This window comes from Misgurnus anguillicaudatus, chromosome 8 (genome assembly GCF_027580225.2).
Source record: "Misgurnus anguillicaudatus chromosome 8, ASM2758022v2, whole genome shotgun sequence".
Taxonomy (NCBI): domain Eukaryota; kingdom Metazoa; phylum Chordata; class Actinopteri; order Cypriniformes; family Cobitidae; genus Misgurnus; species Misgurnus anguillicaudatus.
This window is the reverse complement of record NC_073344.2, coordinates 30,298,338-30,318,942: the sequence shown is the minus strand read 5'-3', so window position 1 is coordinate 30,318,942 and position 20,605 is coordinate 30,298,338. Positions and strand designations below refer to the sequence as shown.

At 37.4% G+C, this 20,605-nt stretch overlaps 1 long non-coding RNA gene across 1 annotated transcript in view; it reads left to right on the top strand.

Annotated features, from left to right (window-relative positions):
• LOC129450133 (uncharacterized) overlaps positions 1-20,605 on the top strand; it is a 64,144-nt gene that overhangs the window by 2,066 nt on the left and 41,473 nt on the right. The window contains exon 2 of the long non-coding RNA XR_008646260.2: positions 11,294-11,496. This is a non-coding gene — a long non-coding RNA (uncharacterized lncRNA). The remainder of the gene's footprint in view (positions 1-11,293; positions 11,497-20,605) is intronic.

The following is a 20,605-nucleotide window of genomic DNA, read 5'->3' as shown; positions in this document are numbered from 1 at the left end:
ATTATAAAGCCCAAAAAACTTGCTTGTAATTGCACTGGTCATATGCACCCTAATGCATGAACTGAAAAAAAATTAACTAGTTATTTTTCTTTCATAATGTGTCTTTCTCAACTGCCCTTTGTTTCAAGAATCTTATCACAAATAATGTAAACGGTTAGAGTTTATATTCATTTTTATTAGATCTCATAATTCATTGGTCATTGCCAAACGATGGGTTTATTATCCCATAATGGCAGACCCAGCGGCCGAGTGCTTGTGAGATAACTTCATTAGCATCGAACTGATGCAAAACAATGTTGTACATTGATTGCATCAAGCAGACTATTGGTGCTGCGACTACATTACCGTCATTTGTTGCAAGTCTCTCATGTCATCACACCCCACCGAGACTCGACTTTGTCTAGACCATAAGTAGTCTAACTGTATGTCGGTAGTCAAAACTACAACATCTGCATTTTATGGAGAGAGTTGGAGGGCGTGAGCATACTGCTGAGCGTGCTCTTATGTAATGATATAAATTTGCCTCGTTTTCTTATTTTAACCCCATGCCACCCCATCTGGGTTCGAACCCGCATGACCTTGCGTGCAGCTAACGCAATGCAACTAAGCTATACAGGATCAATAATTGATGTTATTAGATGATTCAGTGATGAGATAAGGAGCATCTATTTTTAAGAAAAGGAAAACTTGATTTTAATGCTTGAGAATAACCAAAACTTATTTTTCTTGGCATTTGCAATGCAAAGATCGTAGGTTTGATTTTAAGGGTAACCATACGTGCCATTTTTCCCGGACACGTCCTAGCCAGGATTTCGGGTGCGTCCTCTGGAAGTCGCATTTGTCGACTGTATACGTCATCTATTTCAGGTTCTGAATAGATAAACCGTCTAACGTGACGTATGCAGCCGCCCAATGCGACTTCCAGAGGAGGCACCCAAAATCCTGGCTAGGACGTGTCCGGAAAAAATGGCACGTATGGTTACCCTAACATATTGTCGCTTTGGAATAAAGCATCTGCCAAAGGCATTAATGTATATGATTCGTGGTATTGCCTGGCGGATGCTTAAACAAAAATCCTATAAACTTTCATTAAGGTAAGGCCCTTGCGAACCAAAGACAACCAAAGGTCAACATGCTAAAATCCACCTCACCTTATTCCTTTATACATTTACATTACAACCACCTTCACTCATTCAGTTTCGCATGGGCGAATATTCTGCAGGAAATATAAAACTGTAGTTCGAATCACATTCAGTTCCTTCTCCCCCCGATCGCTCTAAAGATCGTATTTTGCCCACATATGCTTCAGACAATGGTTTGTAATCTTTCCCTCATTAATTGGTGACAGTCAATTAATCACAGTTGGTTGAGGACTCCAGCGTCTATTGATCTCGTCGGAGGTCTTATTTATCATCCCCTAAATGACACAGATCGGCACATTTGCCTTGGCCGGGTAATGGAGGGTGGAGAGCCAATGACCCGTGTGTCGGGCGTACATGTGTCCCGTGCTCCCCCATTGTGAAATGGCATATTTACCATTTAGCCAGGAAAGGTTTAGACTGCCCTAAGAGCAGGGCGGTGGGACGGGCCTTGCTTGGCTGCTCGGCTGACCTTTTCTGTTTAAAGCTTAATCACTGACAAATGCTTACATTAATTAGCCTGCCCTCTCTCTCTCTCTCTCTCCCACCCACCTGATCCCATGCACACACGCACACACACCAGCGTCACGGCAGTGCTGGCTAAACCGAGCCATATGAATGTATCCTGCACATCTTAAGCATATTAAGATATTTTCCTCCGCCCTCCTGCGGACCCTGCGTATTGATTAGCGCGGCCCCTGACCGCGATCGCCGCGGTGTCTGAGAGAGTGTCATGGAGATGAGGGGCCCCTGGTGTCCGTGGGGGTCTTTCCTAAGCCTCGGCTCTTTCACCGCAGTCGACCAGCTCCGCGGAGCTCCAGATGCCCCCTCCGCCGCGCAGACACGCGCTCGTTGCCCTTTCGCAACCCTGCCCTTTAAAAGTCGGAATGGTATCCGGTTCTTTACGTTTTGCATCACGGATTGAAGCTCACGGCAGCTGGGTAATAACTGTAAGGCCTGTAGGGGATGTTCACAGAGATGGTATTCCTGCGATAAAGGTGATGTGTGTGATTTTGCAATCGTTAAGATATTTCCTCTCATCTCAGAGACGGTTATGAGAGAGTCATTTGTCAAATGATTCTTTTCACAAGTGCATATGCTGTGACTGTGATGTTTTCACTCTACTACAATGTCAAGCTATTTGGTTCCATAAAGAACCTTTCACATCCACAAAACCTTTTTGTTGCTTCTTTGGTGGTTCTTTCAAGAGAAGATTCTTTGGAGAACCAAAAATGGTTCTTTTATGGCAGCGCTGTGAAGAAGATTGTTGCTTTGTTTGTTTGACCAACCCAACACTGGCAGAACCAATAGTGTGATTTTGTTTTTTCCGACCAATGGCACGTTTCTCTTTCTGTATCTTCGCAGTTTCGTTTTGGTGATTTTACACTCTTAAAGGGTCTTTCACTTTCATCTGATAATTTACCTCATGTCATCCAAGGTGTTTATTTTTTTTCTTTTTACAGTCCAGAAGAAAAACATTCAGGATTTTTCTCCATATAGTCGACTTTAGTGGACCTCAACAGTTTACAGTTTCATTGCAGTTTAAAATTGCAGTTCAGTAGCTTCAAAGGACTCTAAACGATCCCAACCGAGGCATAAGGGTCTTATCTAGCAAAACAAGATTTTTGCCCCCCAAAAATTTTACTTTTAAACCACAACTTCTCATGTTGGACTAGCCATGCGACACACCAGCGTGACCTTACGTATTACGAAATCACGTCGAAGGGTCACATGTTACATATTTGAAATGCACACTTGCAGACTATTTTAAACTGACAATAATTAGTATCATTCCACATACGACAATGTTGGAATGGCCCTCTTTTTCCACACTTGTCACAAAGGTCATGCATGACCTTTTGACATGATTACGTAATACATAAGGTCACGCTGGCACGTCACAAGGCTAGTGCAAGAAGTTGTGTACTTTTATTTGCGAAAATTATTATCATTTTGCTAGATAAAACCCTTAATTGGGATTACCTCAGTTGGGATCGTTTGAAGGTCGTTTCATATTTCGCATCTTTTGTGCCCTCAAGATCGTTATTTCAAATGTAGTTGCATGGTATGCGCGCTCATAATGGAAGTGACGTGGTCGCGATGCACATGCGGTGCAACATGCTCGTTTTTTCCAGGCGCGTCCGCACCGCATCGAGTTAAAAACACTTAAACTTTCTAGAATGCCGCAAGTGCACCACAGGTCATGTGACAAGAACCAACAAAAGGTTTTCTCGCGCATTTAGACGCAAAATGTGAACCGCCCCTGAAGCTGCAATGAAGCTATAAACTGTTGAGGTCCAATAAAGTCCATTATATATAAAATCCTAGAATGTTTTTCTTAAAAAACTTAATTTCTTCTCGACTGAACAAAGAAAAACATAAACATCTTGGATGACATGGGTAAATTAAGTAAATGAGTAAATTATCAGAATTTTTTCATGAAAAGTGGAATATAGGGGTGGTGATGGCGCAGTGGATAAGACCCTCGCCTTTGGTGTGAGAGACCCAGGTTTGAATCCACTGTGACACACCATTGTGTCCCTGAGCAAGACACTTAACCCCTAGTTGCTCCAGAGGCGTGCGACCTCTGACATATATAGCAATTGTGATAAAAGCATCAGCTAAATGTAAATGTATTCCTTTAAAAATTAAAGGAATAGTCTACTCATTTTCAATATTAAAATATGTTATTACCTTAACTAAGAATTGTTGATACATCCCTCTATCATCTGTGTGCGTGCACGTAAGCGCAGGAGCGCGCTGCGACGCTACGATAGCATTTAGCTTAGCCCCATTCATTCAATGGTACCAATCAGAGATAAAGTTAGAAGTGACCAAACACAACAACGTTTTTCCTATTTAAGACGAGTAGTTATACGAGCAAGTATGGTGGCACAAAATAAAACATAGCGCTTTTCTAAGCGGATTTAAAAGAGGAACTATATTTTATGGCGTAATAGCACTTTTGGGAGTACTTCGACTCGCCTGAAAAGTCCGCTCCCCTTCTCACTCTCATAATGGGAGAGGGAGGGTGTTACTGCGCCGAGTCAAAGTACTCCCAAAAGTGCTATTACGCCATAAAATGTAGTTCCTCTTTTAAATCCGCTTAGAAAAGCGCTACGTTTTATTTTGTACCACCAAACTTGCTCGTATAACTACTCGTCTTAAATAGGAAAAACGTTGATGTTTTTGGTTACTTCTAACTTTATCTCTAAATGGTAGCATTGAATGAATGGGGCTAAGCTAAATGCTATCGAAGCGTCGCAGCGCACTCCAGCGCTTACGTGCACGCACACAGATGATAGAGGGATGTATCAACAATTCTTAGTTAAGGTAATAACATATTTTAATATTGAAAATGAGTAGACTATTCCTTTAAGGTGCTTAAACGGTTCTTCACAGTGATGCCATAGAAGAAACTTATTTAGTTCCTTAAAGAACCTCTTAGTCAAAGGTTTTTTTAACTTTTGCCTCGCCATTGACAAGTTAACTAATTAAGAGAAAATGGTTCCCTGCCAATGACGAGTGTTTTCGGCAATCGGTATTTCCGCTATTAACCACCAGGTGGTGCTCTTACCCAACTTATAAAGCCCTCACTCTAAAAATGGCTGGGTTACTTTTGACCCATAAGGGGTAAATATTGGACAGAACACATGCTGGGTTAAAAATTACTCTTGGGTTGGGTTGTTGTTATGCAACCATGGGATATAATAACCCAGCATTTGGTCAGTTTTTAACCCAGCACGTGTTCTGTCCAATATTTACCTATCAGTGGCGGCTCGTGACTGCTCTTCCAAGAATGCGCTAATTCAAAATAAGTGTTCGGATTGTGGTTCCCTTTCCAAAATATGTGTCCTGCGTGTGGAGAGATCCTGTGAGCATCGCGTGTTTTGTCAAAATAAGTGCCTGCTGCACACGCGTCAAAACCGTTTATGATAAACGAGACGCTCACGTTCCCTAAATACATGCAAGACACTTCCTTAACAGTAAACTCTGATTACGCATGAGATTATGCGAGTATCTGGCAAACGCGAGCATCTCTTTTCAAATTTGCATTAAAGTTTTGTGAAAATTATAAAAAAAAATGCTGGCTAACGTTTTTTTAACGTAAAGAATCTTTTGTGAAAGGTTGCTTTAAATAACTATTTAGACAGAAAATGTTTTTCCATCACATTGTGAAGCACCTTTATAATTAAGAGTGTAGTGAAACTATTTATATGCTTCATTGTAAAAAAAGGAACTGCTAAATTAAGTGCAATAAATTACACAAAACATAAGTTTATAAATAGTACACCTGCTATTGAGATAAATGCTAATAAATATCTTTTTAACTCAAAACAGCAAAAAATGTGTGATCGCCCCTCTATTTCTAATCCAGTCTGCCAAAGGCCACACGCAAGATGAATACATGCACTTCATAATGGAGAGAGAGAAGGATGCCACCCCAATTGTTAGCATCAAAGTCTGTTGTGTCTGCTCTCTCTCTCTCTCTCTCTCTCTCTCTCTCTCTCTCTCATATTTATATGCCTCCGCGGGTGCTGTTTTAGTGGTGGGCCATGCGTTGCGGTGCAGAGCGGAGCAGCGTGCAGTGATTTTATTGCATTGCCTACAGGCTGGTTCAGTCGTACGACACTCTGGTCCCCCTCCCTCTTTCACGGTGCAGATGAGGCTCCATTCAGCCCGTGAGAGACACCCCTCTCCAGTTCCTCTCTCAGGGGAATGGAGGGTGGATTATTATGGAAATACTATCTTCCACTGCCCTCTGACACACAGCCAGACACGGCCGTCATTACTCGCAAAGCTGTTGTGGGCAGGGCCGACGCGAACGTGAGATTGGCACACATAGATCACATAAAACATGATTAAAATGTGCGCTGGGTAAAATGCAAGAAACTTTGTATGGTCACCTTACATCAAGTTCTGTCAAAATGACCTCGATAAATTTTGTACCTTTTGCCTCCGGTTTTATTACGGCTCGGGCGCCGGCATGGGACACTTGTAAATAAGACTATAAATACATTTTCATCTCAAATATTTTACGTGCACCTGTGTACTGTGCTTTGGGTTCAGTTGTTGTGTTGCAATGCTGATATCAACATCTAGTAAACGTTAACCGGTTTGGTTTCTATCGAGAACAGATGAGGTGTACGTATCCATCATAGTGTCCGGTCTGAGACTTTGAGTGATGGCCTTTAGTTTCTTAGGAGATGTTTCTGCCATGCTTTTTATCAGATAAACCCCTCCATTGAGACTTATCATTCACTGCCCAATAAACCGGGTCAGTCTCATCCGTCAAATTACCGTACTCAAGCTTTCTACCACAATCTTCTAGACTTGTATGAGTTCAAAAGATCTTCTTAAAGAGACTCAAAAATTAAACTTCTGTCATCATTTACTCATCTTTAAGTTGTTACAAACCTGTATAAATGGCTGAACGCAAAGGAAGATATTTCTACTTTAAACAGGAAGCTCGAGCACCATTGACTTTTATAGTTAGAAAAAAATACTATGGAAGTCAGTGGTGCTCCAAAACCACAATGTTTTGTTACAAACATTGTTCAAAATATTGTCCTTTTTGTTCAGCAGAACAAAGACATTAATACAGGTTTGAAACAACTTGACAGATTTTTTATGTTTGGGGCGACTTTAATGTAAATTAAACCCAAACCGTCTATCCATTTGTAGCTAAAAAATAGCTTGTTGGTTTGACTTAATAAAATTATGACACCTATTTCCACACAATTGAATTGATTTATCTGAACATATAAGCCGTGTGAATTGTACTTACAAATTAAAATGTAGTTCACTCAACTTATTTTGTTTAAATTTGAGCTAATTAACTTTACACTGTAAAACTCAACTCAAACCATTTAAGTAAACCGGTTGCATTAGTTTTAAAACACATACATTTGAGTACTGTGAACTTAAACAAATTGAGTCATATGCAGTTATGCACATATATTTAAGTTTACACTACTTAAATATAAGTGCATAATTGCACGTGACTCAAGTTCACAGTACTTAAATTTATGTGTTTTAAAACTTAATTGGCCTAATGCAACTGGTTTCCTTAAATGGTTTGAGTTAAGTTAACTGTTTTACAGTGTACCTGCTTTTGTTGAACATTATAAAATTACTTATTTTTTACCATAATGAATGGTGCTGTCAGGAAGCACCTGTAAGTTTAATGCATGAGTATTTTGCACATAATTTACTCATTAATTAAAGCTGCATACATCCCAAAAATGGTATAAACATGCTGAACCTACATGAAACACTCACATTTCACCACTATGGTAACCCCCAAAAACTTATACATAACATAAAACTTCTGAATTTCAACATTACAGAATAACAAACAATAACATGCACCCATAACTTTCATCTTGCATAGAAACACACAGTTTAGTACTTAATTTAACATTTGCTGTCTTCACTTGTCGTGAGAGCAAAGCATGCTGGGAACTCAATCCTTTTCCTAGTTTCAGTTAGTCAATGAAAATGATTGATGTTGTCACAAATGAATTCATTAAATTAACTCATCTTAATTACATAAACTGAGCAGTTAAGCTTTTTAACTAAGTTGTGTATTTTCAAAAAGAAAAGATTAAGTTAAGTCAAAGAGTTACCCATGTCAATATTATGCTTTGCAATTGTGTTTGAACAAAAAACCAAATCAAATGTGTAGCATTAAACTATACTGCTTAAGCAAAATGAACAACTTTTTTTAGAGTGTACTGTAATAGATTTCTGGTAATAAATGATAAAACAGCAAAACATATTCTAATATTTAAGACAGAGGTACGTGGCTTATAAAATTTGTCACAATGATCTATTAAAAATTAATAAAAGCTCATTAACTTTTGGTAAGACAGAGAGTCTTCCTTATTGTTATCTCTTTATTTTACATAATTTCTTTATGCAATAGCCGTCCAATCGCTGCCCAGACGTGTAGGTTAAAACAAGGGCAGTGTTTGGACGGCTATTGCCTGGGTAGAGAAGTGATGTAAAATAAAGAGATAACAATAAAGGTGACTCTCTGGTCTAACCATAGCCCAAAAATAAATGAAATAAAACCAAACACCTTGTAATCACTGTTGACTTTGCTTACATGATGGAATATCATTTATCTCGCAAGTTATTTTGGCAAAGAACAACATTTAACCAAATTCAAGTTTATTTTGGCTAGAAGTGTAACTCATAGCCGGACTGAACCTATAATGATGAAATGATGTCTGTTGCTTGCTGGGATATGTATACATTCTTTTATATATATGCTCCTTATAAAATATTTTAATTCATGTGGACACCAAGACCTTGAAGACTGTCGATGTGTCGAATCCAGCCCTTGAAAATTACTATGTAAACATTAAAGATTGTTTACACTTTTTCTCCATCTCTTGTCGTACTGCCATGGCTCAAAACACACACACAAACAAACACACACATTTCTTGCACCACCACTGCATTGTAAAGTCGCCTATCAAGGGATGGTGTGCAGATAGTGCATGTCGCATTGTGATTTTACACTGTAATGTGTCTTAGTAGATTTAACAAAATAAAATGAGTTAACTCTATTAAAAATTTGAGTTACTAAGTAAGTAGTCTCACTAAAAAACAAAGACCTGTTAGTGTTTAATGTTCATTTATCTTTAAGATTTAGAAGAGTTTCTGGTTCTTCTTTAAGTTATGATTGTTTTTGACATTTAACATTTTAAATTTTAATTTAACATGTTTTTTTACATACCTTTGTTTAAAACATCCTAAATTCATCTGCTTTACATAGTATTTCATATACATTGAAAATAGAAATTATAGTTCACTTTTACTTTTCTGTGTCTAAGGGAGTCTTTATCAGTACTGAAAATAGTGAGCAAGAGCTCACTTTTCCCTTTCCAGGGTAGTAAAACACCAACATATAGACGGTTTCAGCAGTAACAACATAAACAAGCGGCTGTCGTGGTCCGCACGTAACTTCCGGTAAACTTCTCTAAGAATAAATAACAACAAAGTTCTTTAAACGTAGTTTATTTATATAACGAGCAAAATAAACAACACATAGATTACCTAGAAAACCAAAACATTTGCTATTTTCGACGAGGCATTTGTTCAAGAGATCAGTTTAGCAACTAGTCAGACCATTAAAAAAACGAAACCGGAAATAAAGTTCGGATTCAGACGTGTATTGCGTCAGCGCACGTGCGTCCAATGAAACCGTCTATAGGCAATAAATGTATTTAATTTGTGTTTATACAGTTTCCTTGGAACAAAAATATATGGGTCAAATTGACCCGCGAACATCAAAATTGTAAAAAAAAATCACTATTTGTGAGAAAAAAAACACTTCAAAACACATAAGTGTATCCCAACTTTTCATGTACCTATGAGAAAAAGTGACAAAATGTCTGGAAGAAAAAGATAACTTAAGTAGTATTTCATATACATTTTAAATAGGAATGAAAGCTCACTTTTACCATCAGTGTCTGTAAAAGTCTTTTTCAGTACTGAAAAGATTGAGGAGAAGCATTTTACCCCATTTTAGAATAAGCACCAATATAGCAACAAACACTGAAAACATATATTTAATTTGGGTCTGTACAGTTGCTTTGGAACAAAAAAATGCGGGTCAAATTGACCCGCGAACATCAAAATCGTTACAAAATTATTTGAGTACACTTTAAAACATATCAGCATGTCCAAACTTTGCATGCATGTTCATGACCATAAATGAGAAAAAGTCACAAAATTTCAAGAATAAAATCACAGGTTAGCTGTTTTTTTTCAACAGCTTAAAAATCAAAACGGGTTAAATTGACCCGGAACATAATATAAGGGTTAATTCACTCAGCAATAACTGTGCTAATGCCGGTACTGTATCTTCTTACATGCTCATCATATAATAATAAATATGTAAAGAAAATAGGTAATTTTATATGATTAAATCAGGAAGATTCCATTAAAGAAGTAAGCCTTTGAAAGTAAAATTATGTATAATATTCTTAACAAATATTTAATATATAAAAAATATATTAAAGGAAATATCACATATTTTTTACAGTGTAATTTTTCTTAATTTAGTTAAGTAGATTTACTTAATTTCCATGAGTGAAATTTACTTGAAAAATATTTGTGCAAAAACTTGCAAATAAAAAGTAAATTCTACTTATTGTTTTGTCAGTGTACTTTATATTATCAGGACCTGCAGTAAACATCCCTAAAGAAAGTTAATCATGGTTGTATTGTGACATATTGACGAACCATGGTTTTACAGTAATCACAGTTTTACCATGGTTTTTGTAACACAACCACACTTTCAGACTATGAAGGTACAAAAGTTGGCGGTCCCTTTACAAAAAGTAAACTTTATACCTAAAAGGTGCATATTGGTACCTCAAAGGTACACATTACCTATACTGGTACCTTAAAGGTACATATTTGTACCTAAATTGTGCATATTTGGACCTTTTTAAAAGGTACCGTCCCAATGATAACTTTTGTACCTTTATTTCCGAAAGTGCATGGTTAATTTTTGTAGTAAAGACATAGATAACTTTCGAACGGCATGAAACCCAGATAAATGTTTTGTGCTCCTAGATTGTTTTCATGACTTAATGGAGTTTCACTTCAATATAAACTTGATGTTTCCTTAGAAAATGTGACACATATATAAAGCATACAGAGATATAAGACTGGTGTAAAGAGCACAGTTTGCATCAATATTTTTATTCATTTACACAAAAACCCAAACTGAAAAAGTATTTTTTTACAGCAATAGCGTCCCCACTGCTCACACACATACTTTTGTAATCGAACACACGCTCTTAACGTAAGGCCTTATTAATTATTAGTGCCTGCTTGACTTCATATTGTGCTGCCGGTGGCCTGGTCAAAGATTATAATTACCACTTTGCTGTTTGTATCGTATTCATCTCCGCTTGCCGGTGGTACTGTATTACTCTCAGCATCTCCCTCTCTCTCCGTCTCTCTCTCTCTCTTTCCCTCTCCCGTACACAAGACCAAAAGTGCAGGCACATCATTTATTGATAAGACAAAAAGAATGTAATGAAATTATCAATGTTCTTGAATTAATTATGAACATGATTAAGAAAGCGAAAATCTCAGGAGCCGAGATCTCATTACCCATTCTGTCCCAGGGATTGCTTTCATTCCGGGAGACGCAGTCGAAGCCGTCCGCCCGGCCCGGCTCAGGCACTCCTCACTCGCCCCTGCATGGAGCTCATCTCCGCTCCTCTGTCCCGACCCTCTCTGATTTATCTTCTCCCGGTGGCCCGCGACCGTCCGAAGAGATCCACGAAGGTCCTGACCTTCCCCCCCAGACACTGGTTTCTCTCGGGAGGTAAGAGACACAAACGGGTTTTACCGGCTGCATGGGCTTTAGTTTGGCATGTGTTTACTGTAGACGTGGGAATTGTGTAGGGATGTGATAGGATAATGACTTTCCTGAACAAACTTTTCTCCAGAGCTTTGTGTGTTTGCTGCTTGATGAACTTCTGGAAGTATTTTTCTTCTTATGAATATAAGGATGAAGAATAAAGTTTTGATGACTACGTTACATCTAAGGCCAGAAATTGTACCGATTCTGATAAGACGATTGTTTATGTATCATTAAACCTGAGTGCTTTGACTGGAAGGTTTTCGGCTATATTTAAACTCACAATTACCGAAAGTCGTTTCTGTCATATTAATAAATAATCTAAGGCACATCATTGCTCTAAGATGAAATTGACATGCTTTATTGAAAAGGTAAATTTGCGTTTTCAATGAAGAAGAAATAGCTACTGTAGGAGTTACAGTAATGCACTGTAACTTCTCTCATGGGTCAGATTAAGTCATATGGGATAATAAAATATATATAAATGTGAAATAAAACACATTTTGTTGTAATTGTCATCTAATATTATATTTTTGTGCCTCGGCAATGGATTATTTGTTTTTACCTGCATGCTTGTTCAGCATGAATTACAATAAGTTGCTTTTGTAAAACCGAGTACGAATGACAATTGGACAATCGTTCATTTCTTTGGTCGCATGGGAAAACGTGCAGTAGCACACCAGCATCCCCACAGGAGTTTCTGACTCCCATTTCTCTCCAAGTGTCTCTCTCTCCCTTCCTGTCTCATATCCGTCTGTTTTCTTGCATTTTTTTTGCATCTCTTGTACTGTCATGTTTCAAACACACATACGGTTCTAGCACCACTGCATTGTGAAGTCACCTACAGTATCAGGGGATGGTGTGCAAATCGTGATTTTACTTGAACTACATTATGAGGACCTGCGGTAAACATGCACGAGACCCGGAGTGAAATCTTTATGGTCATGGATTGCTCTTTTTAAAAGCAACTTTGACCGAGATGCTTAGAAAAACAAAGTGTTGAAATACAGTACAAAGCTGTAATTTGATCATCTACTGTAATTTGGCTAAATTAACTGATAAACTTTTGAGTTTGTATCAATTTTTGTATTGCAATCTGAGCACAGTTTGTGGCATCTTCTGAAACTCTGGATGAGACATATGTGAGATTACCGGGATCTGTTGACAAATCTCCATTTTGTCTTAATTTAACCTCATTGAACCAATGGCACCTGTGAGATGACTTAAAAGTCTCTATTTTGTCTCAATTTAACCTTGATGCCATCTAGAAGCATTTTTAAAAGATTATATTTGTGTAAGATTTTTTGTTTCATCTAATCACAAAAAAAAAACATACAGTATGCTTTAGTGTAAATCCCAATATGTGATGTTTTGTGCCCGGACTGCGAGCGCGTGCTGCTGGGAGGATAAGAAACCCTCCGGAGGATAATAAGAGCTCTCTGGCCCCGGGATTGATCCATGTATTGGATCTCACATAAGACTGCTGTTACTGGATATTACCCAGTGCTATCGGCCAGTCGTGATGGCCTCCTGATAAGAAGTGCTTACCAAAGGGGAAGCTCCTACAGGGCAGATACGGTTTCTCAGCGGATCTCAGGGGACCGTCAGCTTAGGCTGCTGAGCTCAGGAAGTTTTTACCTCATCGAGTAAATTCAGACCCTTATCACGTTACCGAGCAGGCCGCTTGCAGTCGAACGAATATTTCTGCCCGTTGTCATTGTCGCCGCTGAAGGACCCGGAGCGGTCGCATTGCAGGGAACCGTTTTCATTGATAAGCTTGGTGGGAACTGCGAAACTTAGCATTAGCACAGTGTACGATGAAAACAAAGATATGCAATTCGTCTACCAAGTCATTACTTTTAAGATGCTAGACGAGAACTCCCCGATGAATTATTTTGAATTTACAAGTTTTAATGCGCTTTAAAGATAATGGCATTGTTGACAGTGGCCGTCCACTTCCCGCGGTGCAGTTTAGTGCGTCTAGGCTCTCGGATAATGAAGTGCTTCTCCGTAATGTGCCGTTTCAGGGTTTCGTCGCAGTATTTAGGGCCCAGCCGAGAGGCGACGTAGCACCCGCGGCGGAGTTTGTCAGTTCCGACACTACCGCTGCGGCAAAATTAGCCAGGTGGCATCTGGTACCCGTCGCCTGCCAGCGAAGGAGGGCCCAGATGGCGCGTTAAGCAGGCTAATTATTTCAACACAAAACTCTGATATCGCAGCCCGCCAGGGTCCAGTTTCTCTCTTTTGAATGTTACTCATTGGGCTTTGTCTCTGAAACTCCCCTGCTCTCCGACGCTGAATGTGTCCTGGCGGGCATGGGTAACTAGATCCCGTGGACCGTGGTAAATCGTGAGCGATCCCATGCAGTGGGACATGACAGATGTAATGTTAGTCCTGAGAGGTGGTGTTATACAAAATGACAGACTGGTGAAGTTTTATTCATTTACACGCAACTAACATCCTCAAATCTGCTCCACCATCACCTGCTAATCTTTATTCATGATATTTATTTGTGATTGGATATCATGTGCTTGGGTATATTTATATATATTTGGTTTTGTATGACAAGTCACCACAAGCTGGGACTCCAGTCGCACTTTTGGCCCAAACTTGCACAACCTGTGTGTCACGACCCCCTGGTCACGGGTTTCTTTAGGTAGGATCCCAGTTCTGGCTATATATAAAATCTGACAAAGCAACACTAAGTGCAAATAATAAACGGCATGTAGCTGTGTAATCGTGCAGATTATGAGTTAAGATGGCAGAACAAAACGCCTCATCAAATTTTAAAAGGGAAGAGTGTTTTTTTGACATCACAAGGCTGCGTTTCCAATCAAACTTTATCTAAATTAGGCAGATGCCAACATGGACAGTTTTGGTGACACATCCTCATTACAGGGAGCCATTATAAGTATGCAAAATAGATGGAAAAAACAGAAACAGGGTTTGCTTAATTTCTTATATTCAGCCTATTTGTCATGTTAATAATATTGTATGTTGTTGAGTATCATAGTAATATATATATATATATATATATATATATATACAAAGAAATTGCAATGTTTGATTTTGTGCATAAAGCATCCGTGGATGTTAAAGGTTCTTTATGGAACCATACAGCCCAACAAAGGACATTTGTGACCCTGGACCACAAAACCAGTCATAGATCGCACAGGTATATTTGTAGCAATAGCCAAAAATACATTGTATGGGTGAAAATTATCGACTTTATGCCAAAAACTATTTGCATATTAAGTAAAGATCGTGATCCATGAAGTATTTTGTAAATTTCCTAACGTAAATATATATAAAAAATGTATTTATCATAGTAATACATGTTGCTAAGGATTTCATTTGGACAACTTTAAATTCAAATTTCTCAATATAAAAAATTCTTTGCACCATTCGATTCCAGATTTTCAAATTGTTGCACCTTGGGCAAATATTGCCCTATCTTAACAAACCATAAATCAATAGAATTCGTATTTATTCAGCTTTCAGATTATGCATGAATCTCAATTTCAAAAATTGACCCTCATGACTGGTTTTGTGTTCCAGGGTCACATTTTGGAAACCTTTTTAATCAGGATGTTTCACAAGACTTTTTAAGATGTGAAATGAATCCTTGGTGTCCCCAGAGTATGTACGTGAAGTTTTAGCTCAAAATACCCCAAAGATAATTTATTATAACATGCCACTTTGCAGGTGTGAGCAAAAATGTGTCATTTTTGGGTGTGTCCTTTTAAATGCAAATTAGTTGATCTCTGCACTAAATGGCAGTGCCGTGGTTGGATAGTGCAGATTAATGGGCGGCATTATCTGCTTCTGACATCATAAGGAGAGCCATATTTCAATGACCTATTTTTTCACATGCTTGCAGAGAATGGTTTACCAAAACTAAGTTACTGGGTTGATCTTTTTTACATGTTCTAGTATTCTCCCGGATTTTACCATTCTATCCCGCCAACATCGTTTAAATAATTTCCCGTATTTTTAGCTTTTCTATAAAAAATTTGTCTGTCCGTATTTGATGTTTGCTAAATTCACCTCCGGTTAAGCAGGTGGCAGTATATCTGTAACATATCATTTAAATGACACTTGTCAATAAAACAAAAAGAAAAATGCTTCCTGAGGATGGGTGGAGGATGGCGAGCCGCACGCAAAGCTACAACCGTAACGCACACATACACAAACTCGCATATTTGGATGTGCGCTGTGGGGTGTTTTTTATAACTTAAACTTTAACGTAAACTTTTTCATAAAACAAAATATTACCCCATTTTTTTAGATTGTTTTACAAATTCACATAAATTTGAAATTTTTGTCTAAAAACTAGTGCAAAGATTAATCGCGATTAATCGCATACAAAATAAAAGTGATTTTAGCATAATATACAAGTGTGTGCTGTGTGTAATTATTATGTATACACACACACATTCATGTATGTATTTAAGAAACATTTACATGTGTATATATATTTATTTATATTTTTATATATTCTATATGATATATGCATTTTTTAAAATTATATATAAATTAAAATTTTCTGAAATGTATGTATGTGGGTGTGTTAAAATATACATAACAATTACACACAGCACACACATATATATTATCCAAAAGTTAACTTTTTTTTTGTATGCGATTAATCACGATTAATCTTTGCACTAGTTTTTACTATCTTTGCCCAGCACTACGCACATCAAGAAAATACATCTTAATTTAAGAATTGTTTGATATTTGTACTAAAAACAAGACAAAAATACTAAGTAAGAAAGTCAGCAAGGGGGAGCTGTTAGGATTCTGGAATTTTCCCTTATTTTCAAATCCCAATGTTGGCAGGTATGTAAAAGCACTGGGAACCCAACTATTGCACTTAAACATGGAAAATTTCAGATTTTCATGATATTTCCCCTTTAAGAGTGTGTGCTGGGGGACACAGGTCCGAATTTTGGTCGTGTCATTTCTTTATCATTTTACCCCTTCTTCTCATGAACATGTTGTCTGTACTGGAGTCACCAATAAAAGCAGTAAAAAGGCCAGAAATATAGTGCTGAGTTGTGTCTGTGACTTATAAAACAAGAAACGCTCGGCAAACAATATTTCAGCGCTTAGCAATGCAAGAAAATAAAACCGTAGTTTTGGCGGTGAATGTTCGCCATTATCCCATTCATTGACCGGGCAGTTACTGTCCAGCGATAGGGCCACTGAGTAATGGGTCAATAAAGGGCAAGCCAATGCTGAGCACCTGCTATCAGAGTACAGCAATAATACCACAATACTGCCAGCTTTCCCTTTAGAGACCTCAAACCTGTCGTGCTGTCCGATTCTCATAATGAGGGTCAACGTTAAAGCTTATTTCACAATGAGTCCAGAATTACACAAGGCATTAACGGCCTCAAACAGTAGTACATTAGCTGCGCATGTTGAAATAGTCACGAGTTTATTACCTTATCACATTTTAGTATGTTTGACAACACAGGTGGTTTTATTCACGGTGGCACGCTTTGGTTCCACTGGGAACCGGAGTTCGTAGGAAAACGATATTTACAGTGAGGTGAATTTTCCTCCTTTGAGTTAAAGCATTCATTGATCGCGTTTTGGGACGGGTCGAGAGCAGGCTAACCGCCACCCCTCCTCCAGCTCTGCCCCGAAGCAACACCTTCACCTCGATAAAGACAAGGTGCAGGCCTCCTGCTGATAACCCGCTGACTCCTACATCACAGGTTTCTCCTCGGAGATTGAATCCTACATCATGATCAATTGGGTGATGTCATGGATGAGTAATGTCACCGTTCCACACGCACACACATGCTCACATACATTTTAATTAACACACATTCACACAAACAGAGGTATGCAGGAAACATGTGACGCAGTCCATTAACACTATATTGGACTGTTTAGTACACAATATACTATCATGTTCGATGCTACATGCTCTTGCATACTGAACTGTTACACAACAAGGGTTGTGTGAATATTTGTAATGATACTGCAAACTATCTAGTTAGTGAGTCCCACAAATTAAACATTTGTCCTGTTTTTAAGAGATAGTTCATCCAAAAATGAAAATTCTGTCAACATTTACTCACTCTCATGTTGTTACAAACCTTTATAAATTTCTTTGTTCTGATGAACACAAAGGAAGATATTTTGAGGAATGTTTAATCAGAGGCCCCATTGACTTCCATGGTATTCTTTTTTTTCCTACTATAGAAGTCAATGGGGTCTCTGATTAAACATTCTCTAAAATATCTTCTTTTGTGTTCTTATAAGACATTTTTACAGGTTTGTAGCAAGTAAATGATGACAGAATTTTGATATTTGGGTAGCTATCTCTATAATGCACTAAATAGGTTTATTGTGGATGACTATTGGGAAATATTTGTGAATGATTTTCTAATGTAAAATTACAAAAAAAACTGCGTATTACGGAAAATTTCTGTAATTTATTTTGCCCATTATTTTACGGTATTTTTACAGCACCCTACACTGTAAAAAAATTCCGTAGATATGACAGTGTTACGTGCAGCTGGTTGCCGGTAACTTACCGTCGATTTAAATTTATGTTATTTACTGGCAACATTTTGTTCAAAGTTAAATGAACATTAAACATCAGCAAAGCATTCTGGGAAACAAAATCTGAAGCAAAAAAAAAACTGAAAAAGGTTGATGATGATTTCTGGTTCCCAGAATGCTTTGCATGAGGCTGATATTGTAAAATTCCGTAGAAATTTGCAGCTGGGTTGCCGGTAAATTACCGTAGATTTAAATTTATGTTAATACTGGCAACATTTTGTTCAAAGTTAAATGAACATTAAACATTTACAAGTCTTTGTCTTTACAGAATAAAACTAGAAAAACAGCATCAAGAAAAACATTCTGGGAAACAAAATCTGAAGCAAAAAACAAAAAGTTTGATGATGATTTCTGGTTCCCAGAATGCTTTGCATGAGGCTGTTATTGTATATTTTTATTCTGTAAAGATAAAGACTTGTTAATATTTAAAATTTATTCAACGTTGAACAAACTCTTGCCAGTAAATAACATAAATTTAAATCTACGGTAATTTACCGGCAACCCAGCTGCAATACCATTGTAATTTCTACGCATTTTTTTACAGTGTAGTATTATTCTGTAAAGATAAAGACTTGTTAATATTTAAAATTTATTTAACTTTGAACAAACTCTTGCCAGTAAAAACATAAATTTAAATCTACGGTAAGTTACCGGCAACCAGCTGCAAGTAACACTATAATTTTATAGAATGTTTTTACAGTGCAGATGCCAGAATTTTACATTTTTTTACGGATTTTTTTTTACAATGTTAATGTAATTTTTTAATAACAAAAATGTCTGTAATTTATTGTGGCGTTATAATACAGTATTTTTCTGGCACCCAAGCTGCTGTAATTTTACAGTTTTTTACAGATTTTTTTACAGTGTGGTCTCAAAAGGTAATTATCTACTCTGTATCTGAAATTGCATTCCCTTTTGGGTGAGATCACACATCCTAAAATTTTGGCCCCTTCCCTTTAACCGACAATTAAATCAATTACCAAAAGATAAAATCAAGTTTTAACATTTTCATCATTCACCTGTGAACACAAGCAATGTTTTATGTTTATACCAAAACAATCAAGAATATTTTTTATTGCTAATAATGAGAATTTTGACCTCACTTAAAGGGATAGTTCACCCAAAAAAATGAAAATTCTGTCATAATTTTCTCATCCTCATGTCGTTCTAAACCGGTATTAATTTTTTTTCTGATGGACACAAAAGAAGTTATTTTGATAAATGATTGTAACCATTGACTTCCATAGTAGGAAAAACAAATACAATGGAATTCAATGGGTACCATCAACTGTGTGCTTACATCATTTATCAAAATATCTTCTTTATCATTTATCACAATACTTCCATAATTTTTGTTTTCCTACTATGGAAGTCAAGGGTTATGACAGCTCTGTGCTTACCATCATTTATCAAAATATCTTCTTGTGTGTTTATCAAAATAAAAAACTTGTAGAGGTTTAGAACAAAATGAGAGTGAGAAAATTATGACACAATCTTCTTTTCTGGGTGAACTATCCCTTTATAGGGGATACAAAAATTAAAACTTTATCATTATTTACTCACCCTCATGTCATTTGAACCTGGAATGTCTTTGTTTGTTCAAAAGCCTAACGCAGATATTATAAAAGTGTATTGGTTACCATTGGAGTGGATGGTGACCACCTCGGGCACCATCCACTCCAATGGTAACCAGAAAACCCTTCAAGCTTCAAAATTATGCAAAACTTTTAAATGAATAACTTTGTTAACTTGCGTCCTATATTTTAAGTATCCTGAATACATTTATTCCTCTACTTTCTTGTTTTGGATATCACTGTGGTTTCAGTTGTTATTATAAGTAAAGTAAGAGACAACACTTTTTAAAAAATCTGTATTTGGGTTTTGAAGAATAAAGAAAGACATTGGGATTCGAAACATTTTCCTTTTTGGGTGAACTATCCCCATATTTGAGTGCTGGAGTAACAAAGAAAAGACAAAAATTTACGTTAATACTTGCAATCACAATTTTCTTTGAATGAATTTGTTCTGCACAAGCTTTACTTGGGACGACTACAGTTAAAACCCCTATGATCAGTAAATTTCAGACACCTGGCGTGTGAAAGTTAATCATTTTCCGAGTTTGCCATTGATCAGTGTTGCATCTGGAGACTGGACTGCTGCCCTTTTCCCAGGAGTATTAATGCCCTGCGAATTAGCAGCAATAAAGCTATAAAACTGTTCATTTATAACTGCACATCTCCCCCCTCCTTCACTCCCTAAAGTGTCTCCCATCTGCTTTTGGGACTGTTGGCTGCGGTCGTACAGCAGGAGTGAGATAAGCACAACATTTTCTTGTCGATATGTTTCTATTAGCCTCTTCAGCTGGATCCATCAGCGTGGCCTTTAAGGAATACTTCATTCTGCTGTCTTCTGTGGTGAACCTTTAAAGAACGTCATTGGCTCTCTTTCATTTATTTATTTCTTTGCTAAAGTAGTCAAATTGACATATTTC